The sequence below is a fragment of the Ursus arctos genome, unplaced genomic scaffold, assembly GCF_023065955.2.
Source record: "Ursus arctos isolate Adak ecotype North America unplaced genomic scaffold, UrsArc2.0 scaffold_4, whole genome shotgun sequence".
In the NCBI taxonomy this organism is placed as follows: Eukaryota; Metazoa; Chordata; class Mammalia; order Carnivora; family Ursidae; genus Ursus; species Ursus arctos.
Window position 1 is genome coordinate 87,310,555 of NW_026623056.1, and position 26,398 is coordinate 87,336,952.

General features: G+C 47.8%; 1 long non-coding RNA gene across 1 annotated transcript; it reads right to left on the bottom strand.

Moving 5' to 3' along the window:
• Window positions 1–9,361: 9,361 nt before the first annotated feature.
• LOC123001924 (uncharacterized) lies at window positions 9,362–23,511 on the bottom strand. The gene is made up of 4 exons (XR_008957347.1): window positions 21,834–23,511; window positions 15,782–16,007; window positions 15,067–15,235; window positions 9,362–12,119 (listed from the first exon to the last, which is right to left on the bottom strand). It is a non-coding gene; the product is annotated as an uncharacterized LOC123001924 (long non-coding RNA).
• Between the last annotated feature and the right edge of the window lie 2,887 nt (window positions 23,512–26,398).

The following is a 26,398-nucleotide window of genomic DNA, read 5'->3' on the forward strand; positions in this document are numbered from 1 at the left end:
TGCAGATGGCCAAGTGCTGATTGTGGGTGCCTGGAGCACTCAAGGGGGGAACCGGTGTGCCAGATACTCGTGTGTTCAGTTACAGGTTGCGGAGTGAGGGGGCTTACAGGGCATCTAAGTGAAGAGGTCCAGTGGGTACGTCCCCAGAAGAGAAAGGGTTGAAGGTGGGGAAAGCGGGCCTGGGGCTGGTGGGCCTGGGTGCTTCTCAGGCAGGTGCTGGTGACAAGGTGATGGATAGGGGGAAAGAGCAGAGCCTGTGCAGTTCAGCACGACCAGCCTGTCTGTTCCCAAAGTTAGCCCCATCATGCCTGCCTTGACCCTCGGGGTCTCTCGGGTCACCCTGGCTGGTCTGGGACTGGCAACACCAGCCTGGGAACCTCGGGTCCTGCCCACACTGTCCGAATCTGCATCTTAACAAGGCCTGGGTGATGTGTAAGCGTGATCCGGTTTCAGAAGCATGGTCCGCACCGCCCTTTACATTTGGGAAAGCCTCAGAGGTCAAGCAGCTTGTTCGAGATGCCACAGCTGGTCAGCAAGGGGCCTCTAGTGCAGCCGGCTCTCGGTTCTCCATGCTGACTGGCTTTCAAGATCACCTCGCACAACCAACAGCTGGTGGAGCCCTAGAAGCAGAGTCATGGGTGAGACTAATTTAATCTCCGTTAATAATTAAGATTCTCAGCTCAGGGGCTGAAGTCCACTCAGTTATTTAAGAATATCTGCATTGTCCTCAACCGCTGGGGTGCCTAGAAAGTGTTTATTTTAACAGGCTTTTCGTGAATTTGGAGATGAACTGATGTATCTCTGATTTTTTTTTTCATTTAATGGGGCAACAAAAATAGCTTCCAGGAGCCTCCGAAGAATCCAGCAGAGACTGTGTTGCTTCCTCTTCCTCTCCCTATCGCCACCCCCCCCCCAGCCCTTTCTCTGTCATTTTCGTCCCTTCTAGTTTCTAGGATTCAAGAATTCCTCTCCCGGCAGCAGCTCCAGGGGTGTCGGGATGCGAAGCTGGGTAGCCCTTCGCTGCAGTGATTTCCCATGGGGCATTCAGTCCCCCTTGTCTTCTCCCATCGTCCCCCCAACTCCAGGCCCCATAGGTTACTCTTCGTCCAGATGCACTGTGGTTAGACCCTTTCCATGTGAGCGAGGGCCCTGGGGCCATAGCTCCTGACCAAGGGGTCGGGAGGAGCTCTAGGACTCTGAACAAAGGTAAAAATAGGGATGGAATGGGAGAGAAAATAATGCATCGTGTTCTAGTGATTGCCAGGGAAGCTTCATTTGTCTCCCTGAAACCTTTCGGCTTGCTTTTGTGCTTCCATTACCTGAATTTCCCAGCTTGTGACCAGCAGCAAACCCTGGGCACATCCTCCACGGTGGTGGGCCCTTCAGGACCAGGAGAACTCTAGAAAGGCAGGGCTGACTGGCCCCTGCTTCCTGTCCATTGTCATAGATGAAGTCTCAGCAGATCACAGCCACTCGTCTGTGTGTTTGTGTGTGTGGCCCGTCCTGGTAAGAATGGTTTGTACACTTCAAATGGTTGAAAACATCATGGGGTGCCTGGGTGGCTCAGTTGGTTAAGCGTCCGACTCTTGATTTCAGCTCAGGTCATGGTCTCAGGGTTGTGAGATTGAGCCCCCATGCTCTATGCTGGGCATGGAGCCTGCTGAAGATTCTCTCCTTCTGCCCCCCCATAAATAATAAGGTTGAAAAACATCAAACGAATAATTTTATGATGTGAAAATTATATGAAATTTAAATTTCAGTATCTATAAGTGAAGTGTGTACTGAAATACCACCACATTTTTAAAAATTTGCACATCATTTTGTGGTTGCTTTGGGGCTACGATGATGGAGTTGAGTAGTTGCCTCAGAGAGCTGCGTGGCACGTCACTTTGCTGCGTGGTGGACCACACGATGGCTGCGATCTGTCATAGCTCAGCATTCTGAATGCCACGTGTATGACTGTGGCTCCGTGTTGTATTCTTTATCACTGTCCACCCATCGTCAACACAAGAAAGGAGGAAAGGAGACTTTGGGCATCACCGTGCTTCTCCAGCATGGTGGAGGGTGGACTATTTCGTTACTGAGTTAGGTGGTAACATGCAATGATGTCGTAGCCGTCCTGGAGTACCACAGATGTTGGCATTCTGCAGCTAAACATGCCCTGGCAGATTTGTAACTCACAAGAAAGCGATGGCCAGAAAAATTAGAAAACTTAAAATTGAATATCTAATCACAGAATTTCCTCACACAAATAAAGGAAAATGATGCTACAAGCAAAGTAGGTTTCTGATGAGCTTGTTAGCTGAGCAGGGAAACCGCTTGTCCTGAGGAGAGTTCATGAAAGCACGTGGGATGCAGCCGCTGAAGAAACACGCCCAGAGAAAGTGAATTTGTTGAGGACTGCTCGCCTCTCACTGACAGCAGCTGCTCCAAGTGTTGAGGGTATTACGAGCAGCATCAAGTGTCCATTCAAAACCAAGCAAGTGAGTTTGAGTGGTTGTCCCTGGCTCTCGTTACAAGAGTTGACTTATGTTACCTACACGGCTCAGACGTTTGATGAGCCTGTGCCAAGCTAGGAGTTACCGAAGAATTCAGCTCTGCCAACAGTCTGCACGGAACAACTACAGGCAGAAATGTCTTCAGAGTTGAGAAAATGCGTTCAGTACAACCTGAAGTGGAATCTGCTAAGATGTGTTACAATCGAAGGTGGAAAAAAGTAACGTGTGGAATGGAAAAGGCTTACTAGGGCAAACTCACGGAGCTTGCGATAGTTTAAGTCAACAGGAATTTTGTGGAGAACATTTGAATCGTGTTCCTCAACCGGTGTTGTCAACAGTGAACTTCGTTTGCTCTTGTGGACTGAACTATCAACAGTTCCCTGAGTGTTCATCAGTAGCAGCTGAATATCCTGACGTGGTCTGTCACACAGCAGCTCAGTGGTGTAGTCGTGGTAAAGTTTTATTTCAATTTTTGAGCTTAGGACCGAGACTGAACTTTTTCTGAATGAGAAGAACTGCCCTCAACCGCTGTTATCAAACCGCAAAGAGCTTTGGAAATTAGCTTTGGCTGCAGACTTCATTTCTCAATGAATTCTATCTAAAATCACAAGGCAAAACAATGTTTATATGTGGAATCCATCCTATGGTAGAGTCATTTCAACAGGAACTAATGTTGGAATCACAACCAATGTTAGACTGCATCATTACACTTCTGGTGTTGTCAAGTTAACACAAGAAGCAAGGGTTCCATTCCCACCCATGTTTGTGGCAGACATAGTATCTGAGCTCAAACTGCAGTTCAAACTGTTTTATAGACCTTAATGCAAACCCCAAAGAAATCTCCGTATTGCAAGATCCATTTGACATCAATTGAGGGGTTCCCACCTAACCTTCAGTTGAAGGGATTAACCTGCTACAAGGCAAACCTCAAGAGAAAAATCTAATCAAACTCCATAAATGTCTTTCAAGTAATAACTATGCTCATCTGAAAATCCTGATACCAATCCCGTGAACTGTCTACCCATGTGAATACTTTATCAAAGATGAAATCTGTACAATCTTACTACAGATCAGCGTGAAACAGAAATGCAGGCAGTTGGTTTTGGTGATAGGCAACTCTAGCTTTGAACCTTGATTCAGTGCAATGTTATCCCCCCCAAATTAAAATTATTCTTGGGGTGCCTGGGTTGGTTGAGCATCTGGCTCTTGATTGTGGCTCAGGTCATGATCTCAGGGTCGTGGGATCAGGCCCCATGTCGTGCTCTGTGCTCAGCGTGGAGCCTGTTTGAGGATTCTCTCTCCCTCTCTCCCTGTGCCCCTCCCCCCACTCGTTCACTTTCTCTCCCAAAAAAAGTATTCTCATTAGTAAACCTGTATTACAAAAAAAAAAAATTGTACTCAATTATTACTATATTTGAATTTCACCAATTAAATATTTTTTTCTTTATGCTATAAATCCACAGTATCCTAGATTGTTGCCTCTTGGCCCAGAAAACCTAAAATATTTTAGATCTAGCGTCTTAAGAAAAATTCCGCCTATCCCTTCAATAGATGTAGCAAAAGAGGAGTAGGTGGGTTCAACTTCCCACATCAGTACCCTAGAAAGGCAAGTTTGGGGCAGGGATCCAGGGTCCTCTGGCTCTGGTCCTCAGAGAGTCTCTGAACCGGGTGGAGGATGGCAGCTCTGAGCCTTGGTCTGCTGGTTCAGAAGCATCCCTTGATGCAGAGAGCCACCAGCGGGACAGCTGTGGGTCCAGCAGGAAGGAGTGAGAGCCCAGAGGCTAGTTGGTGCCTCAAAGTTTGATAGCTGAAGCTTCGGCCCTCAGATTCCTGATCTCTGCTCATCAGTTCGCCTGCACAAAGGCAGTGGAGACATTTATTTTTCCCTCCTGATACCACCAACACCCTGACCCTCTCCCAACACCACTGGGTGTCCAACAATTCAGTTCAGTCTGACACTGTCCAGCTGGAGTTAGCGTAGGACGCTAAGGGGCTCGGTCCTACAAGGCGACCCCTGCTTCAGACACCAAACGCAAGTCCTGAGCCAGCTGCCCTTCTGACTGACCAGCTTTAAACTAGTTCCCATGATCTCCTCTGGCTCCATAATTTGCTAGAACGGTCCACAGAACTCAGCAAAGTATTTGTGTGTATTGGTTATTATATAGGATACGAATGAAGAGCCAGATGAGGAAGTACATAGGGTGAGATCCAGAAGGGTCCTAAGCGCAGGAGTTGCTGTCCCATGGCGTTTGGGGATGGCTACTCCTGGCACATGGATGTGTTCACTAACTCAGGCTCTAAATCTTGCCATTTGGGTGGTTTTATGGAGGTTTCATCACATAGACATCATCAATTTTTAACTCCATTTCCAGCCCTTCTCCCTTCTCTGGAGGTTAGGGGGGTGAGCTGAAAGTTCCAGGCTTCTAATCACAGCTTGGTCTTGCTGGTGACCAACCCCTGTCCAGGGCCCACCAAGGGTCATCACATTGGAACAAGAGACACTCTATCACGCAGGAAATTAGCAGGGATTTAGGAGCTCTGTGTCTGCAACCTGGGACAGAGACCAAGCATCTTTCTATGATACCACAACAGTCCTTATTTAGAAACAGGAGTAGCTCTGGGCGCATTGCCTCTCATGCACACAGCCACGCAGTGAGGTGGATGGGTCCTGCTCTCATCTTCATTTCCCAGTGGAGGAAACCGAAGCCCCAAACTTGCCAGAGCGTCCATTGGCTCCCAACCCCAGGCAGCCGACTACGACACTGCTCTTAGCCCCTCTACCAAACTCCTTTCTAGGGACTGCTCAAAACCAGTGCCCCGCACGGGAGGCATTTCTCTATTCCTAGCACAGAATAAGTGTTGAGCAAGTAGGCTTTGGAGTCAGGAAGACCCTGTTTTGAATCACAGACCTGTCCTAGACAAGTTGTGTGTCGTTAGGCAAGTTGCTTAGCCTCTCTGAGCGCTAGATTAACTCAGCTCCAAAATGGGACGGTAACACCCACGTTGGAGCATCCTTAGTGTGGGATGTGAGCGTGTAACACCGGGGTGAGGACTAACAGGGTGTGGGGATGCTAAGGTGCCCTGTTTGTGTGTTCACCGAGGCCCACAGCTTGTGTGTTTCAGCACTTGAGAAGCCCCATCCTGATCTCCCCTGGGGCAGGAGCGGTAGGGGGCCCCCAAACAGCGAGACCATCTGGTGGTGGAAGCGAGTTCCCAGCCAGTGTCCCTGGTCTATGGTGTTGCTGGCAAGATCAGAGGCAAGAGGAGGGTGAGTCAGTCTAGGACTATAAAGACCCCTGAATTACCAGGCAATGTTTTCCTGATCTTCTGGAAGGCCAAGGTAGCATCACTGTTATTAGAATATGTAGAAACCCCTTTCTTGGGGCTGACAACAGTCAACAGGGGCATTTTCCATTGGTATGCAATGTGCCAGTCCTGGGGCAGCCTCCTCTCCGTGTCTTAGCCTGGCCCGTCGTCATCATGGGGGTCCCACGGGTAAGCGTTACTGTGGGCCAGTCTGTGCCGAACACTGGGTTTCTTCCTAGCTCTGGGACTTTGGGGAAAGTACTCAGCCGCTCTGGGTCTCTGCTTCCTCATCTTTAAAACAGGGATGGCCATGTTACCTGCCCTAGGGCTTCTTAGGGGATTAAATGAGCTACTACACCCGAAGCCCTTGGAACAGCGTATGGCGGGTAGTAGGATTTAACACATGTCAGTTCTGAGTCCTCGCCACCTGGGAGGTAGGGACTGGTGCCTGAGTCTTGGTAACCGGCCCAAGGACACAGAGCTGTGAGTTTTGGAGTCTGAAAACCTCCTCGGGTTCACACCTAGGCTTGTAGACTGAAGCAAGTTAACTCGCCAGTACCCTAAACTGCCTCCAAGCCAAGCCCCCACGCACCCCCATTCTGTCTCCCACCTCCCACGCCCCGTCCATCCTTTCCCTGATAGCATTCTCATATACAAACATTGCCCTCTTCTATTTGAAATCCTACCTCTGTCACTGCGGGATATCATTGAAGGTTCTGGAAAATTCCTTCAAGACCCGACACCCACGCACCACCTCCCCACAGGCTCCAGCGTTCCAAACTCACGAGCCTCTCAAACGTGCCCTCTTCAGCCTTCGCCCCTCACTTGACTTCTGTGAGGCACTTCTGGTCCTCACCAGCATCCCCTCCCTCCAGGACCTGAGATCCTGTGTTCCACGGCACCGGAGTGTGCCCCAGGCAGCGCCCCAGGACCTGTGTCAGAGTGGACAATGTCCGTCTGCCTCTTCTTCTCCCGGGAGTGGCTTCTCCTTCCTGTGCTCTCTCCAACGCTTGGTGAAAAGTAAGTGTAAGATGCCGAATGAGGACACTCTTGGAATCTGGCCAGACCAGTCGGCTCTCTTTCCAAAAGCTTCTTGAAATCGGTTTTTGCTAATCAGGCTGGACGTGAATCCCTGGAGCAGGCAACCTGCTGGGGGATCAGGGATGCAGACATTGTTTTACTCTTGTACCTGGCAGAACATTCCCAGGCTGGAGGGGGAACCAGCCATCCTGGCCGGTCCTGTGGGACTTCCGCCTGAATGACAGCGAGGTGCCAGCTGCCAAGGGGCCGGGGGTGGGGGCCGGAAGGGCGCAGCATGGGCATGTGATGACACCCCAAGAGTGAGACCATGGGTGAGGGATAAGTGGGAAAGAGGTGAGAATTGCACCAAGGGAATGTTTTTTGAACCAAAAGCCCATTTTTAAAGAATGGTCAAGTTTCTTTGGCTCGTTGAGTATTTCATAAACAGCTACATGTTTCAGAAGCCTCACTTGGGGACAATTCACGATGACGAAGAGTGATGGCTTGTGAAGCGTGATGGCTCGAGAAGCGTGCTCGTCCGGACCCAGTGAGGCTCTTCCACTGAGCAGACGCGGGCCTGAGGCCGGGTGTTAGCATGGTGCCCACGTGCCACGGCGGCAGCTTTGGGGTTTGTAAGGAAGAAGACAAACCCTCTTCCAGATTCAACATATAAACCTCAGTTGGGGAGGGGGCAGCAAGGGCCAGCATATTGTCATAGGAAACTTCTAGGGGCTTAAAACTACCTCTACAACATTGCCCAGCTCAGACGGTCTTTCTAGAAGGGGCGTGGGCACCAGCTGGCTGCTCGTCTGTGATGCTTCCAGTGAGCCTATGTCTTCTTTCCTTGCTGACCTCAGACTAACGTTCAGCCCTGAGAAAGGATTTGTTCTTACGTGACCACATTCTCCCAAACCACACCAGCCTGGGAATAAAGCATGATTTTGGTGACAAAACCAAATTTCTCTGGTCCTCCCGCCTTACCTGTCCAAGCCCAACACCTCAGTTCTCCCCAAGACACGGGGGGAGCTAAGTTTGAAGTCTTCGCTGCTGCTGGGAGGGCCCCGTCTCCAGGCATCCCAGTTGACTCTCCAGCAGGACCCACCTGTCTGTTTCCTCCCTGGCCTGGGCCTCACCCCTGCAGAGACCAGAGAGTGGGGCAGCCCTTGACCCCAATGTTCTTTTTCCCAGGCTGCTCCAGGAAAGCTCTGGGCACACATCCTGTGCAGGGCTCCTGGACAATTCCACCAGTTTGCTGTCCTCAGACCTGGCTCCTTCCTGGGGCGAGGGGGCCGGGGGGGGCGGAAGGGGGATGATTTCCTCTTTCCCGTTTGCTAACAACACCTGGCAGGTGTCCTGGCTGGCCAACGGGACAGGGGCAACCCTGGGGCTTTGAGCTGCTTTGCTTAGGCATGGACTGCACAAAGCATAGCTGGGTGTCCCCACCAGCATTTGATTCGGAGCCATTTTTGGCATTTTCTAGAATGATGTCTTCTCTGACAAAATTCAGACTGGACGGTAGTTCCTAATTGTGATGAGGATGAAAAGGCAATGAGCTTCCCAAACTAGCAGTATTCAGAGACTTTTTGAGTCCCTACAATAATATACCAACATCACTTCAACTTTTTTTTTTTTTTGCTGAAAACATATTTCACCCCACATTACTTCAGTATGTATCTTTTTTTTTAAATGGCAATTTCTTGCTTAACCGTAATGTAACTATCACACCAAACAAAATTGACAATAATTCCTGTCACCAGATAACAGGTCCACAAATTTCCCCACTGTCCCCAAATTACCTTCTAGTGCTGGTTTGCTCAAAGTGGGATCCCACCGAAGTCCAGGCATTGCATTTCGTTCTGTTACGTAAGTCCCCTTAAATCTAAAACAGTTTGTTCTCTACATTTTGGGCAACAGAAAAGCTCTCCCCACTCTAATATTTTTTTAATGGTTTCATTTTACATTTAAATATTTGATCTGGGTGCGCCTGGGTGGCTCAGTCGGTTAAGCGTCTGCCTTCAGCTCAGGTCATGATCTCAGGGTTCTGGGATCGAGTCCCACACCAGGGTCCCTGCTCAGCAGGGAGCCTGCTTCTCCCTCTGCCCGCTGCTACCCCTGCTTGTGCACTCTCTCTCTGAAAAATAAAATCTTAAAAGAAAATAATTCTAGATCTGTTTGGAATATATCCTATTGTATTTCGTGAGGCACAGATTCAATTGTCTATTTTCCCAAGTGTTCCACCACCATTCATTAAAAAGCCCATCTTTCCCCATTTGTTAAAGATCCCGCACTTATCATCTGTCACATGGTAACACACAGTCACTTGGGTCTTCCAGACGCTGGTCTGTAAGTCCCTCCACAGCCACAAGCCTGCTGTCTGAATAGCTGGGGGCGCTCTGCCGTCTGGCAGCCCTGCTCCCTTCCTTTCAGGTTGTGCTGGTTGTCCTTGCGTGTTAATTTTCCTCCAAATGAATTTTTGAATAAATACACCTAATTTCAGAAGAAAATTCTGTAAGTTATGAATTGACTTGAGACCTGACTTTTTAAGATTTTATTTATTTATTTGACAGAGAGACAGAGAGAGCAGGAGCAGGGGGAGGGGCAGAGGGAAAGCAGGCTCCCACTGAGCAGGGAACCGGGTGCGGGGACTCCAGCCCAGAATTCTGTGATCATGACCTGAGCTGAAGGCAGATGCGGAGCAGACTGAGCCCCCCAGGCGCCCCAAGAACCGACTTCTTTTGATGTTGAGTCATCACTGTATCCAGGAACATGGTACGTCTTTTCAATTGTGAAACTCACTTCTGTGTCTTTCAGGAGTGTTTTCAAGTTCTTCTTCTAAAGCTTTCCATAATGCTTGTTCTTTTTATGCTGAGATAGTTTTGCTTTTTCGTTTCTGCCATCAGTGGGGTTTTTCTCTTCCATCCATCGTCTGGCTGGTTGTTCTAAGAACATATGAAGGCTATCGGTTTTTATGTTAATTTTAGATCCTGCTACCTTACCAAATTCTCTCATTGTTTTTAGTGGCTTGTTCATGGCATCTTCTGTATTTTTCCAGAATGCAGTAATAGCACCTGCAGATAGGGATATTTTATACTGTCCTCCCTGTGCTTATCTTTTTGTTGTTGTCCCTGCCTGACGACACTGGCTAGTTCCCCCAGTGCAGTTATGGAAGTGGCCGAGACGGAGTGGATGTCTTTTTTTTATTCCTGACTTCACTGAGAATGCCTCCAGTGTTCCCCCAAGAAGTGAATGTCCCGTCTTTATCTGGTAACCCTTCTTGCCTTAAATTTGTCATTAGTACAGCTGTACCAGTCGTCTTTTGGTTACTGCTCGCGTGAGGTATCTTTTGCCATCGTTTTATATTTAGCCTTTTCATATCCTTATGGTTTTAGTGTGTCTTTGCAAAACAGTCTAGAGTGTGTATCATGGATGTATTTTTATCCAGTCTGAAAGTCTTTTTGTTTTTAACTGGACCTTCTGTCCACTTAGATTTAATATAAGTACTGATATATTTGAAATTATCTATCATTGGGGGTTGTCCTCTACATCTGTTCTTTTCCCCCTAATGATTTCTGTTCCTATGGCATTTTCTTCTTTTGGAGTGATTGTACGTTTTTCAATGCTATTTTCAATTTTATTTTTCCATTTCAACCTTCCAATTCCCCCACTAGTCTGTAAGTTATACAACGTTCTACTCTATTTTTAGTGGTTACTATAGAGATTAAACAGTGTGACATTTGTTTATCAAAAGACTAATGGTATTTTAGCACATTTACCCTTTTCCTAGACAATGCAAGGTTTCAGGATATTTTAAACTGTAAACACTCCTCAATTTATGTGCTGCTATCGTATTTTAATTCTGTAGAACTTTAACCCACCGTAGATTATGATTGCTCTTCATACAGTCAGCACACAGTAGGATTTCCCCAAATTCAGATTTACTCTCTTTCTTACTCATTTCTTCCTGCATATTTGAGCTTCTAATTAGAATTATTTTCATTCTACTTGAAGAACACCTTCTAGTTTCTTCTTTTTGGCAGTCTGTTGGTAGTAAATTATTTTGCTTTTTGATATTTGAAAGCGTCCTTACCCTCATTCTTGAAAGGTATTATTTTTAACTTTTAATTTTTAAGTAATTTCAGGATTATTGAAAAGTTACAAAAGTAAGGTGGTGAGTTCCCAGATACTTTTCGTCCACTGTCCTCTACACTGAACACGCTCTGTAACCATTGACACAATTGCGAAACGGGGAAACTAGATGACTCCCTGATTTACAGACCTCTTTAAACTTCACCAGGTTTCTGGATGAGGTCCCGTCCAGGGCCACACGCTGCACTGATTTGTCGCATGTCTCCAGTCTCCTACTGAGACATTTCCTTGGTCTTTTTTTTTTTCCTTCCATGACCTTGGCATTTTTGAAGATCTCTGGCTACTTTTTTTATAGAACTTCCCTCAGTTTTGGTTTCCCTCAGTTTCGGTTTGTGTGATGCTTTTTGTGATTAACTCAAAATTATACATGTTTGGCAAAGAATACCGGGAAGTGATCATGGGCTGTTCTCGGTAGCTCGTATCAGGTGTGGGTGCTATCGTTGTATGTCCGTACTGGTGATGTTCACTCTGATTGCTTTGCTGAAGTGGTAGGTTTCAGTGTTCTGCATTGTAAAGTTACTCGTTTTCCCTTTGTAAGTAATAGGCATTTTGTGGGAGACCCTTTGAGACCACGTGTATTTGTCCTTGAATGCTACGTAACAAATTAACCCCCCCTTTAGTGGCTTTAAAATACTAATAACTTCTTATGCTCAGTTTCCTTGGGCCAGGAGTTCAGGAGCAGCTCCACTGGACGGGTCTGGTTTGGGGTCCCTCCAGTGGAGCCTGCAGTCATCTGAAGGTTTCCTGGGGCTGGAGGGTCCCTGCCAAGTCATCTCCCTTACAAGCTCTTGGCTGGAGGCCTCCACCATTCACGGAGTTGGGACAGGAGCCTCTCTGGAGGGCTCCTACAGTCGCCTCATGACCTGGCCCCTCACTTGGCCGGATGAGGAGCACGAGGTGGGAGCCACACAGCTCTGCGGCTCGACTGGACAGTCTGCTGTGTCCACAGTGTCCTCCTGGTCCACCCGTCAGCCCTAGTCAGTGTGGGAGGGGACCTCGCAGCAGCACGAGAACCAGGACTCTGGGATCCTTGGTGGCATCTCCATGGCTGCGGGTTCCTCTGGGCTCCCGGCACCACTTCCTCCAACATCCTTCCTTTTCCATGAAAGACTGACAGCGTGTCCTGCAGATTGGTTTTCTCGGCCGTGTCTGTCTCGGAATCAGAAACCACAGAGCAATTGCTACAGGGAAACTTCAGCGTGAAGAATTAGTAACCGGAGGAACGGGGACTTGGCCAACGAGAGAACTCTAAGGAATATAAGACTGTAGGATGTCGGCAGCAGCCTCCACCCCCGGGACTGCAAGAGCCCCTCCCGCAGCTACCCCGCAGACCCGGAGAGGGTGCGGTCATGACTCAGCGCCCTAGACCAGTTTGCTGGGATGCTGCACCAGTCCGACCTGCTTGAGCCCCGCCCTCTGCTGCGGGAGCTGTCCAGAGGGCGGTGCCGCATCTCCGAATCCCAGAGGCCGCCCCAAGAGGTGCCGCAGAAGCCGTGCAAGAGGAGGAGCCTGGCTGCCACTCTCTTCCAAGGCACTGCTTGAGGGCGGGTGATTGACAGGCACCCCGCTGCCGGCTCTCCACCCTGAGCCCCCGGGGCAGGGGCGACCGGGGACGCGTTGGTGCAAGCTGCTGGGCGTACCTGGGACGCCATCCCAGAAGAGGTGCTTAGCCAGCAGCACGAAGTCATACCAGGTGAGCCAATTACTGACATGGGGTCAAGCGTTTAGTTTCGTAAAGAAGGAAAAGAAATTTTCTTAGTTTCGGTCTAACCACCTGCTTATGTGCTAAACTCCTGAAGTGCTACTTGCAGTCAGCATAGACTCTTAAAAATTGCCTTATGGTATTTTTTAGCCGACCCCCCACCCGCCTCCCTCCATCAACCTTCACTTTGTTCTCTGTAGTTAAAGAGTCTCTTATGGTTTGTTTCCCTCTCTTTTTTTTCTTCCCTTCCCCAATGTTCCTCTGTTTTATTTCTTAAATTCCACATGTGAGTGAAATCATATGTATTTGTCTTTCTCTGATTGACTTATTTTGCTTAGCATAAAACCCTCTAGTTCCATCCACGTCATTGCCAATGGCAAGGTTTCATACTTTTTGATGGCTGAGTAATATTCCATATATATATATATATATATTTTTTTTTTTTTTTCTTTGTCCAGATTGCTTTGGCTGTTGGGGGTCTTTTGTGGTTCCATACAAATTTTAGGATTGTTTGTTCATGCTGTAAAAAATGCTGGTGGTATTTTGGTAGCGATTGTGTTAAACATGCCTGACAGCTTTGATAGACATATTGAAAGTGTACGATTTGATCTGTGTTGGTGCAGGCATACACCTGTGTAGCCCCCGTCATGAGGACAGAAGAAGTGGTGCCTGAGAGAAGGGCCCTGAGAGGCAGGAGGAAGATGACTGATAGGGCACAGGGCGAGTGGCGGTGGAACTTGCTTTCTCAGGTATCAGGACATGTACAAAGCCACTACAATGAAATCAGAGTGGTGCTGGCCTTGGGACAGAAGTAGATCCAGGGAAGAGCAGACAAGGTGGAAATACAGCCCTTCCGATGAAAGGGGAAGTCAAGACACGGCCATGCTACAGCTCTGTTGAGTGAAAAAGGTTCCTGACATAGTGGATGCTGGGTGTTCTCAATCTAATGGGCCTGGGGTGCATAAATATTCATCTTACCACAGTATGGGCCTGATTCAAGGTTTTACAGGTTCAGAAGAGGAATAGAGTGGATAGTGGAGGATGTAACACTTGAGAAGGATCTTGAATAATAAATGAGTTTGTCTGAGAAATGGGAATAGCAGTCAGGGAGATGGCATTCCTGGCAGAAGGAACTGCATACGTAAAGGCAGGGAGATGCAAAAGCCATGGTGTTTTTATGGAGGTAGAATAATGCCCCCCCCCCGCCAAAGGCATCTGTGTTCTACTCCCCAGAACCTTTGATATATTAGGTTACTGGCAATGGAGAATTAAGGTAGCATATGAAATTAAGGTTAACCAGATGACCTTGAGATGCAGAGTTTTTCTTAGGTTATCTGGATGGACCCAACATAATCATAAAGGTCTTGTAAGTGGAGGAGGAGGCAGAAGAGGGAGAGCCAGAGAAATGGCGGCATGAGAAGCACACAGCCCAAGCTGCTGGCTTTGAAGATGGAGGAAGGGCCCCAGAGCAAGGAGTACAGGTGGCCTCTAGAGGCTGGAAAAGGCAAGTAAATGGATTTTCTTCTACAGCCTCCAGAAGGGAACACAGGCCAGCCAACACCTTGATTTGAACCCAGCAAGTCCCATTTTGGACTTGTGACTTCCAGAAGCGCAAGATGATGCATTGGTGGTGTGTGAGGCCATTAAAGTTGTGGTAATTTGTTCACCTCCACAGGAAGCCAATTCAAGCACTGAGTCAGACTGGTAGAACGTCGAATCTGAAGGGAAAATGGAGGTGGCGAAGGAGTGGGGGTCAGGGGCCAGATCACGGGCTCCTTGGATGTCCTCTGAGGGACTGGCGCCACAGGGGAGGGCAGAGACTCCTGATTTGGGGTCATGAGGTGGCAGGGAGGCAGTTAGGGAGTGAGCTCTCTCTTAGGCAGTGATGCAGGCTTCCTATCGGTGACCTCACTCTTTAGAACAGTCCCCGGAAACTCCCGTCGTGCGGGAAGGGACACATGCTCTTCACGTCACCTGCCCTTCCTATCCTTTTTATTTCAGAATTTCCACCAAGTTTTGCTTTACCTCCCCCCCCTTTTATGGTCTGGCTTGACTCGGGTGTCACGAGGCAGAAGAGCCACGGGCCAGAGGGCGCTCCGGGAGTAAGAGCCACCAGGAGGAGAGAATTTAGGGGAGGCCACGCAGGGAGGGACTGAGGGGCCCCCTGACACACCATCTGTGACAGGCGCTGCCCAGAATGGTCCAGAATCCGGGCTGGAAGGCAGCGCCTGGCTCCTCGGGGCCTGTTCCATGCCCGCCATCTCTGCTGCTGTCCCAGGGTCTCGGTGCCTGGAAACCCCCTTTGCAGAGGCGACAGAGGGGGTCTCTCCCTTGTGACTGAAAGACTCAGGAACATTCCAGTTATTACTTGTTATTATCGTCGTACACCCTTACCTGCGGTTTTGCTTTCTACCGTTTCAGCTGGCCACGGGCCGCCACGGTCTGGAAGTGGGTGACACTCAGATGTGCCGTCAGGAGGTCGGCAGTAGCTTAGCCCTGTGTCACTCACCTCCCGTCATCTCATCACGGAGGGAGTTGATCATCTCCCGTCAGCGCAAGAAGGCTGAGGACGGTGCAGGAAGATACGGTGACACACACACACACAGAGAAAGAGAGAGAGAGAGAGAGAGCCCATTCACATTACAAACCGTTGTCTTAATTGTTCTAGTTTATTATTAGTCATTGTTGTTAATTGCCTTCTATGCCTAACTGAAAAATTAAACTTTATCATAGGTATGTGCATATAGGAAAAAGGATAGTATAGGGAGGGTCGGTACTGTCCAGGGTTCAGGCGTCCACTAGGGGTCTGGGGATGTACCCCCCCGTGCAGGAGGGGGGATGGCTTGTTATCATTGGAGTCATTACATGTAAGTCTCCTGTCTAAAGCTCACCTGACCCATTTAGTTAATTCTAGGGCTCAGGCAGGTCAACGCGTAATTATTTTTGTGTTTGCTCAGAAGGATTTTTGTTGCCGACAGCAAGCGACGTATTAGCTGTTTGGTGGCAGCTAGAGCTCGGTTACAAGCCCCGCCCACTCTAGGAACTGCTGTTTTACGCAAATGTCATTCTCCAGGTCGTAGTGGGTTTTGCATTTCAGTGCACTCCTTACTTGGATTTGCCATTTTTAAGCTGCTCGGAATTCCCTCGACGCGGTGCATTGTGAGGTCAGAGCTGAACGGACACGGAGGCCCCGCCCCTCCTGACTCACTCCAGGTGACCCTGGGTGACAGCTGTGTGACGAGACAGTGGTTGGTGGCGCCCTTGTAGGCTCTGGAGCCGGTGGCAGGGGCCGCTGAGCAAGTTCTGCCCGGATCTTCGGATCCTCCTTGAAGCCCCTTTGTGAGGAGAGAAGGAAAGCGTGGGTCTAAGGTAACGACTTGGGATTTCTGTTGCCACCTGGGAACTGTCGGAAGCTCAAGGGGTGCAGGAACTCACCCCTCCTAATGCTCTTCTGGGTGTCTCTTGAGAAAGTGCAAGAATTGGGGGTTCTGGGTCCATCTATGTGGCCAAAGGGCCATTCCTGTCAAGAGTAGTTAGAACTGGGGTGGAGGAGGGAAAGGTGGAGATCGGAAGGCAGGCTGTGGCCCAGGCCTGGGAGGTGAGCAGCATGTCTGGTCATGATCCAGGGTGCTAACCTGGGCGTCCGAGGTTGGCTCCTTCATCCTGAGCACCCGGGAGGGGAGTTGAGAAACAAATAGGCAAAATGAAGTCGACACAAAGCGTTTCCATGTCCAATATCCAAACAGCTCCATATTTCTGGAAGTCCAGTAAGCCCAGGAGCCAGCATGGAGGAGTGGGCATTTGGGTTCTAAAATCAGAAAGATTGCACATTTGGATGGACAACCAGGCACTGTGGGAAAAGCCTCTTAGTGTTTATGTTATCTGTTGTAAAACAAAAGTATTCAGGCTTCTCATTGACACTGCGGGGGAGGGAGGAGCTGAAATGTTTCTCCAGAACAAGGAACAGTAGAGGGACCTCACCAGCGCTAATGTGAGCGGAGCGCACCGTCGCTCAGGCCCTCTAACCTGGGGTCTCCTGCTGACCTGTGGCTCATCACCTCCCCATCCTGTGCTCAGGGTGTTGGGAGAACTGGGCCTTCTTCCCGAAGACTCCTAGACTCATTGCCTTAGGAGAAAACGTCCTTAAGACAAGGATCCGGGGGTGTGGTGACCAGGGACAAAGCTGTGGGAAAGCGGACACTGCGAGGAATTTAGTTCCTCGGGACTGGCTTTTCATTTGTTTCCTTAACCAAAAGTATTAGCCGTTTATTGTTTCAAGGCAGTAATTCTATGGGTAACCAATCAACCAATGCTTTCTGCCATATGTCCTTGAGTCTCGGATATTGTCAATGGTACTAATTTAGGAGAGCAATGTGGGAAGAATTAAAATAAGAACTGGGACACCCATGGACCCACTGACTGTGAGACTTGTTCTAATACCAGAATTGTTCAAATGTGAAAGGAATAAGTGTGCTTTTTAGAATCGAGCTGAAAGTTCAGATACCAAAGTCTGATGTGAGGGAGGGGCTCCCCACACATCCAAGGAATGTTCCAGACACCAGCGGGCGGTCCTAGAGCTCAACTAAATTCTGACACTGTCTATCTGGAAATAGCGTCAAGTCCCACAGGGTTAGGGCTCCGTCCCACAAGCCTGCCCCGCACCCCAGACACTAATGGTAGGTCCAGGTTGTCATCTGTGCTTCTGACCAATCAGCTATAAATCAGAGGTTCCCATGACCCCTCCTTGGGTTTGATTTATTTTCCAGAGTGGCCCATAGAACTCGGGAAACAGTTTACTTACTAGATTACCTGTATATTATATTATAAAAGGGTATAACTCAGGAACAGCCAGAAAAAAGGTGTAGGGCACGCTATGGGGGAAGGGTGAGAATGGGTGAGAATGGGGCACCAAGACCTCTCCTGGTGCCCCATTTTCCCCGAATCTCAGGACGCTATGTGAGCCCTGTCCTTTTGGGTTCTTATGGAGGCTTCATTACAAAGGCATGACTGATTAAATCACTGGACATGGGTGACTGAACTCACATCTCTAGCCCCTCTCCCCTCCCTAGAGCTGCAGGGTGGGGCTTGAAGTTCCAGCCCTCTAATCACAGGTTGGTTTCCCTTGCAACCAGTTTCCAATCTTTAGGGGTTCTCCAAAAGTCACATTGTTACCATAAACTCAGATGTGGGGGAGAGAGGTTTGTCGTAAATAACAAAAGACACCCACTTCACTTTTACCACCCTGGAACTGTTTCAGAAACTGGGAACAAAACTAAATATTACAGGTGCCTAGGTGGCTCAATCCTTAAGCATCTGCCTTCGGCTCAGGTCACGATCCCGGAGTCCTGGGATCAAGCCCCAAGTCGGGCTCCTTGCTCAGCGGGAAGCCTGTTTCTCCCTCTCCAGCTCCCCCTGCTTGTGTTCCCACCCTCGCTGTCTCTCTGTCAAATAAATAAATAGAATCTTTAAAAATAACCCCTCAAATATTATAACAAAAGGTGCCCCTATGGTTCTTATATAGGAAATTCCAAGTTTTGGAACGATGTGCCACGAACAGTGGACAAAAGTCAAATATATATTTCTTATTATAAATCACCATCTCACATTTGGTTAGTGGTATTTACCTGTTTCTCACTTTTTTTATTGGGTTGCTCCTCTTTTTCTAATGGTTTTGTTTTGTTTTCACTATCTTAAACTTATTATAAAATGTCTAATAAAAACAAAAAGGTATAAAAATTCCACAGATAGATTTACTGACTCACCAGACACTTAAAAATAACATTACTAATGCAGTTGAAATCCACATCTCTTAATGATTTTTTAAAAAGATTTTATTTATTTGAGAGAGAGCAAGTGCACATGAGAGAGAGAGAGATTGAGAGACTGAGAACACGAGTAGGGGGGAGTGGCAGAGAGAGAGGGAGAAGCAGGCTCCCCACTGAGCAGGGAGCCCATCGCTGACTCAATTCCAGGACCCCGGGATCATGACCTGAGTCGAAGGCAGACAGTTAACCAACTGAGCCACCCAGGAGCCCCACCTCTTAATGATTTTTAAAGAGCCTTTTACATATTACAATAACCACCCTGTGGCTGTTTTATATATTGCAAATGTTTTGCCGCTTGTCCTTCATCTTTTAATTTCTCTACGATTTTTTTTTGATGTGGACATTATATGTCTTCGTGTCATTAGATGTTAATCATTTCCTTTATAGTTTTGGACTTTTCTGTCATGCTAAGAAAAACCTCTTCACCTCAGGATAATGTGAGCACTCTCCAAAATTCTCCTCTACTTGTATGACATTGTTTGCATTTAAATATTTCATCTGTTTGGAATAGACGGTATGTGTTTATGTGTGTGGAGGTAAAAATACAACTATGTATTACCAAGACAAATTGAGTATGGCTGTTAAACATCAACTTGGTGATGTGAAAATGGATTGCCCTAATTTACACTTCTGGTGTTACACATGAGGTAACATCCCTCCCACCCCCCATGCTTTTCGAAGTTGTCTCTTTTTGAAAGCATTTTATTACACGAAAGTAGAATAGTGTAATGCACCTACTATCTGTGCCCATTACTCAGGTTCCCCTCCTGTCAGCTTATTGAGTCATCTCTGTCTCCACCATATCGCACTCGAGACTGTGTGTCGACGGACAGGTAGACAGAGGTCCTTGGCATGGAATACAGACTCCAGAAATAGATCCACACCTATATGGTCAATTGATTTTCCACAAAGGGGACAAGATAATTCAACGGGGGCAAAATAGTTTTTCTAACAAATGGCGCTGAAGCAACAGGATTTCCATATGGAAGAAATGAACTTCAGCCCTTATCTCACCCACGCAAAAGAGTTGACTTGAAGTGGATCCTTGACCTGAATATAAGAGCTAGAACTATAACGTTTGTAGAGGAAAGCTTAGAAGAAAAAACTTCTAGGAAAAGAACTCTTACAACTCGATGATAAGACAACCCACCCTATTAAAAAGGGGGCAAGATAGTCAGATATAGACTTCACAAAGGCAACAAAATCAATGGCCAATAAGCTCATAAGAGAGTGTTCAATATTCATGAGTAATTATGCAAATTAAAACCTATAATGAGGTTCTCCTACACCCCAGGAGAATGGCTGATGTGAAAGACTCCCAACACCCAGCATCGTGGAGCATGTGGTCACCACAACTGTCATTTGTGGTCACGGGCACAATGCTTTGGGAAAATGGCTGTTTCGTATCAAGTGAACCGCTCACCTTCCCTGTGACCAAGCAATTCCACTCTCGGATATTTATCCATGAGAAGTAAAAACATATGCCCTTTAAAACATATGTACAAGGACCTTTATAACGGCTTTATTCCTATTAGCTAAAGACTGAAAACAACCCACATTTCCGTGCACAGGAGAGTGGATGAAGAAACTGTGATGTATTCATACCCCGTAATACTACTCAGAAAAGAACAAACTCCGGATACATGAAACCGTATGCATCTTAAAAGCATTATGTTGAGTGAAACAACCCAGACCCAAGAGAGTGCACACTGTTTGGTTCTATATACGAAGTTCTAGGACAAGACAAATTATGCTGATGGAAGCCACAACGGCAGCGGGAAGATGGATCGAAAGGATATGAGTGAACTTTCCTCGGAGACGGAAATGCTCGCTCTGATGATCAGGGCTCGAGTCATGCACTTGTACCCATTTGTCAAAACTCACTGAATGGTATACAGAGATCCGTGCATCCCACTTTACAGAAGTTTTACCTTAAAAAATAAAGGATAAGGAAAAGATCTAACACATTAAAAAAAGAAAAAAGATGAAGGGTTAAATCTCAAATGTGAAATCCTTGGTAAGTCCACACTTGAGATGCAAGGGGCACCAAAAAATGCTTTTCAAAAAGTGATCCTTTTTTTTCTCTCTTTCTCTTATTGTTTGCTGTTGGTATAATAATGACTTGATTTTTCAAACTGATACCACTGAATTACACAATAATTAGGGGAGGAAGCAGGAATTAATTTAAAAAGAAATATAGGGCTATGAGTACATTCTGAGAAAGATTTGAGGAGGTCAGAGGTCTGCAGCAAACCATTTACATTCATTACAGAATCATCTAACACAACAAATAGAAAGCTAATGTAAATTTTTTTTTTTTTACTATACACACTTTTCCTTGAGGTAGGGTTAGAAATCCACAGCATGTTAACTTTCAGATGGCTGTGTGAGAATTAATAAAAGGAAACCTCATGTAGGATGGAGTCAGGAGGCTGTCAGGGGGAGCTCTCACGCGAGCACTCGGCATCCGTTGCAGACCCAACAGGAAGAGAGGTGCCTTGCTTGGGGACACTACTTGACCACCCTGGGCGGGAGGAAGGAAGGTGTTCTCCACCCCACCCCCGTCCCCGCAACAGCCCAGCTAATGAGAGACAGTCACAGCTCAGCCAATGAGAAGCCGCTACACCTGAACTCCCACTTTACCACAATGGATTTTTTGTTGCTAAGAGCCGCTTTCCTCTGTAAGAGTTGTTCTCTCCTTTATTCATTGGACTTGCGTATAGTTTTCCCATGCTTGCCTGTCCTAATTGCAATTCTCGGCTAATCCCAAATAAACCCATTTTTGCTGGTAAAATCACTAGCAGTTTTATTTTTAGGGTTACTAGGTCTTATAGATGCTCTCTCTCCAGGATGGCTGTGTATCAGATTGTATACTGTGGGGATCCCGTCTGAGGACTCTGCAGAGAGAACGAGAGATCCAGAGCTTCTGGCCAAAGACCAGGCCTACAAAGGTGGAGAGAGCAGGGGACCGCAGCATTCCTGCCCCACGGCAAGCGCTGGGGAGCTCTGAAGGCACAGAGATCTCACACTCAGTCAACCCGAATCCGCTGGTCTTAGACATGATCAGTGCTCATTCTGGCCCTGCTTTCCCCGCCCATCTAGTTATAGGTTTAAGGATACGCCAGTTAGGCGTCCCTAAGGGCTCGCGTCCTGAGAGATGGGCCAGCTTTTCCTGGAAGTAGGCAGCGCCTGCGGGTTGGTACCCATTGGATGCTGCGGATGGAACTAAAATTTAGTCTCAATTCATATTCATGCACTACATACCTGGGCTGAAATCTTGGTATTATTATTTCACAGTTGAACTGAGCAAAGACACCTCAGCCATTGAAGACTCACCCTGAGAGGTGCACTTGGGGGAAGAGCTCTGGGCTGTTGCCAAAGATACAGGAGCAGAAGGATCCAAAGGGAAAAACTGCCGTCTGGTGGTGAGGATGGGCGGTGCTCCTGCAGGAAGGGGCCCTAGGAAACCGGGACGGCCTCTCAAGCTGGGGTTTGCAATTTTCCTGGTCCTCCGGGTGGCGTGTTCTACCTCGTTTGCATTTCAGAGAGACAGGAAGAGACAGGATTGGTTTGGACTTCAGCCAAATCCGGGCCCACCATTACCTCAGCCATTAGGACGCAGAGGTTCCCTGTTTGAGCCTCACTTTTTATTTTTTAATTTTTTAAACTTTTTAAAAGGAGGCTCCATGCGCCGTGTGGGGCTTGAACTCACAGCCCTGAGATCGTGCTCTACCGCCAGAGCCAGCCAGGTGCCCTCAAGCAGCACACTGAATTACAAAGGTGGACGCTGGAGCCAGGCCGGCAAGGGGGGGCCCTTTCCCGTGGAGCAAGAGCAATGGCTAAGGGGCTAAGGACGCTGTGCCGCGGCTCTGGTTGTACTGGTGTTATTAGCTGATGCAGTATCACCTGGCTCATACGCTTTATCTCATTAACCTTCAACACAATCCAGAAAGAGAAATACGATTATTTCCATTTTGCAGACAAGGAGCCCAGAGTGGTCAAGTGGCTTGTCGGGACCACACGGCCACAGCGGAGGGCCGAGGGGTGTGTCCTGGGTGGCCCTGCCCGTCATCCCCTGTGTTCTGGAGTGCAGGGGGGTGGCTGACCTGACGAGGCCATCGATGTTGTGGGAGCTTCCCAAACTACTCCAGCATGAACATCTTCCAGACGGATTCTCCACAGGGCAACGAGGCAAGAAATTTATGGCTTGGCCTGATTAATGGGCCAGGCAGTTAAGAGTTCTTTGCCAAGCTAGGAGCATAATTTAAAGGAACCAAGGCAGGAGTAAAGGCCCCATAACTCACATCCTTAAAGGTTTCTTAGAACAAGAGACACCTTGCATCATTCAAAACATCTCCCTTTCTCATGCCAAAAAAAGACCGGTGTGTTTCTGGGTGTTTCGGTCCAAGAACAAGGCGTCTGGGTGAATATACATGGCAGAAGGAGGGGAAAATACTTGCAGGTTGTAAATTTCCGGCTGATGTTTTCTATGTTGTTTTCTGACGGGTTGGTATTTATTTAACCACGTTCTGGCTCTTCATGCCTCTCCTCCCACCTTATAAATGCCATCCTCTTTAGCGGTGTCATTTTTCATTGTATGGACTTGAACTGTTGCCAGGAAAGCAGCTTCGGGGATCACAGAAATGATGCCATAGAAAACAATGGAAGGAGTAGAAGACGGAGTTTGAATTCTGGCCCTTGTACTGCAGGCCGGGTGATTTTAGGAATGTCACTGAAGCGGAGCGGAATGTGCCTCCCGAGATGTGCCTCTTTGGGACAGGGATCATTTCAGGCTGGTTGTTTTTGAGAAGCAGCTGTCCTGGGAGGAGCTCTGAAAACCCAGAAGTTACCGTTTTATAAGTGATATTTGCATGTATTCGGGGAATCTCCGTGTGTAAGGTGTCTCCCTCCTGGTACCAGGAGAAGGGGGTGGCTACGTCTCTAGAAACCGTTCAATCAGTGGAGTTGGCAGGGACTTCAATCTGCATAACACCTAACCCTGTTCACTGTGCTTTTCCTGGTCACACCCCCCCCACACAACTGACTCCCCTCCCCCAGCATCTTTTGTCTTCAGCTGAAGATGGAATTTTCAGTTTCCAGACTTCAGTTTTCAGACCCAGTTTCCTGGGTGTCTCCCATGTAACCAGAAGGTCCACATGTTATGAAATTTTGTTTCCTGTTACTCTGTCTTCTATCAACCTCATTATTAGACCAGCCAAAGAACCTAGCAGGGAAGGAGGGAAACCTTTTCCACCCCTACAGTTCTGGTGACCCAGATGTGATTTTCACGGGCGGGGCTGCTGCAGCTGAGAGATCCTGGGCCTCTGATGGAAAGCCGGCAAAGGCAAGGACTCTGACCTTGTCAGTCTCCTGGACCCCTGCCTGAAGGGTGCAGCGGAAGTGAGCACAGTGAGAGCATTGTTTCTAAATTTAGATTAGCAGGAGAAAATATTCGTGCAACTAGTTCCTTGGGTCTAGCAATTCTGCTTAAAAAAAAAAAGTCTTATTTATTGATCCTATTCCTTACACAAATGGTCACTGTTTTTGTCTGTTGTGTCTTTTGTCGTAAGGAGGAAAACCATCGGGCAGAACGCAGGCCTAGGCCCTACCAGGCCTGCTGTGTGAGCCGGCTTCACAGACGGACAGGTTCACGGTCCTCACCAGACCGGGGTCTCTTAGACAAGCTTCGCTGTGGGTTAACGTGCACGTGAGGTAAAAGCTGTTGCTAAGGGATGTCTTAGGAGCCAAGCCACGAAATTGGTGGGCAGAGTCAAGCACTTAAGAGCTGCTCGAGCCTGTACCATCCAAATCTAAGATCCTAATGTTAGGATAAGTTGGTCATGGAACGGGTTAGATTGATACTAGGTCACCCAGCAATCTCAAGGAAATTTCTGGCAAAGAGGCACTCCATAAAACACCACACAATCCTCAACCCAGAGGCACACCCCTCCGAGCTCTTAGTTTGGCTCCAAGAGACCCAAGGCTTCGCTAATGCTGTTAATGTGCATATAAGAGAAGCCGGGTGAAGTTTCCCTTTTGTCTTTTTCTGTGTCTTGGGAGCTCGGCTTTGTGACCAGCGAGAATATTCTCTTTGGTCTCTGCCAGCCAGGGGATGCATTTGGTGGACGGTCGACTCGACTGGATCTGAAAAGAGGAGGGGCATGGGAACTCCTGATGTTAGCCAGGTAACAACCTGGGCTTTTGGCTGGCATCAGTTCTCTTTGTCTGACTAGATCAGCTCTCAGAGGAGTTTGTCATAGCCGTCCTGTCTGCAAGGGTCCATTGTCTCAACCTTTGCTGGGTGCTGGAAAAGTCCCACTCCAGTGGTGCCCGCCCGGTGTCACAGATTAGTGGGTCTGTGACTGGAGGCCTCTCATATTCTCATGGGACACCGGAGACACTGTTAGTGAGACACCATTCTTACTGCCTGTGACATCTTTGCTTTCTGAGGCTGACGCTGGGATCTTACTCACTGGCTGGATCTTGTAAGGGCTGCATCTTTTGCCCTCCCCTTTGGGCTGCCTCCTGCATTCAGGCTAAGTGGTTAAAAGGCTTATTGGTTTCAGTTGCTATCAAGATTAAAAGATGATCCTACTTAAAAAAAAAAAAAAAAGATAGGGCGCCTGGGTAGCGCAGTCGTTAAGCGTCTGCCTTCGGCTCAGGGTGTGATCCCGGCGTTCCGGGATCGAGTCCCACATCGGCCTCTTCTGCTGGGAGCCTGCTTCTTCCCCTCCCACTCCCCTGCTGTGTTCTCTCTTTCGCTGGCTGTCTGTCACATAAATAAATAAAATCTTAAAAAAAAAAAAAGATGATCCTACTTGTCAAAGGCAAGATGATGAATCTTTATTGGACAAACTTCTGTATTTGAAAAAAAATTTCTAGAGAGCTCTTATCCTAAACAATTGTTTTATTGGTACCTATGGAAGGACCAAACTAAAAGTGGACACAAAGAATATAGCAGCTAGCCTCAGGGACGCCCTTAAAAAGATGCAGGAACAGAAATGAGACTTAGAACAAAAATTAGCATCCACACCTAAGGTAAATCCCCTTCTCCTCCCTCCTTACACCCCCTTTATTCCCAAATCCCTGTCCTTGACCCACCAGGAGATCTTTTGAATCTCTGAGCCCCTCGTCTAAACCCCTCTCAAATCCAGCCCCAGCACCTCAGGCAATTCCCTTATACCCTGAAAATCCATAAACACCCGGCTGCCAGTTTTGATCTCCCTTTCTTCGTAAGATTTAGAGAGCAGAGCCTGCTCTCCAGGCTCAAGGTATACAGATACTCTCGTAAATACTAAAGGCCAGGAAGTGACTTGAGCAGCAGCGCTCAAGAAGGGTGGTAGGGCTGGCTTTGCTGTTACAATCCCTCCCACTTTCCAGGGCTCTGCAATCAGGCTCTGCCAGCTTCAGGTCTTCCCATACAGTGTTCTCGGTGGATGTATCTGAACTTCATGTCACCTGGACTGCAACAGATCTTCTCAGTTATAAAGCCTTTTACCTCTACTTTCAGAAGATCCTACGAAATTCAGAAAGGAGTTGGAAATATTACTGGCCATTCACAGCCCCATTCACCTGGACCTGGATTGGCTGCTAAGGATTGCTCTTTCCTCCCATGATTACACTATGGTTATCTGGCAAGCCAGATGGCCCCCTGGGGCAAACCTCCCTCACAGAGGATACAGATGGCCAGAGCCACTCAGGTCCTCCTACAAATGACCAGGAAATGGCTCAGCTGGAGGCTCATATTCAAGGCTTGATAGGAGCAATATTAGAGGCTTTCCCCCTTAAAATAAATTGGGCTAATGTAGAATTTTGCACTCAGAAAGGAGGAGAGCATATGAAAACCTTTGTTAAATACTTTATACAGGCTTTTTAAAGACAATGCATTAAACCCTGAATTT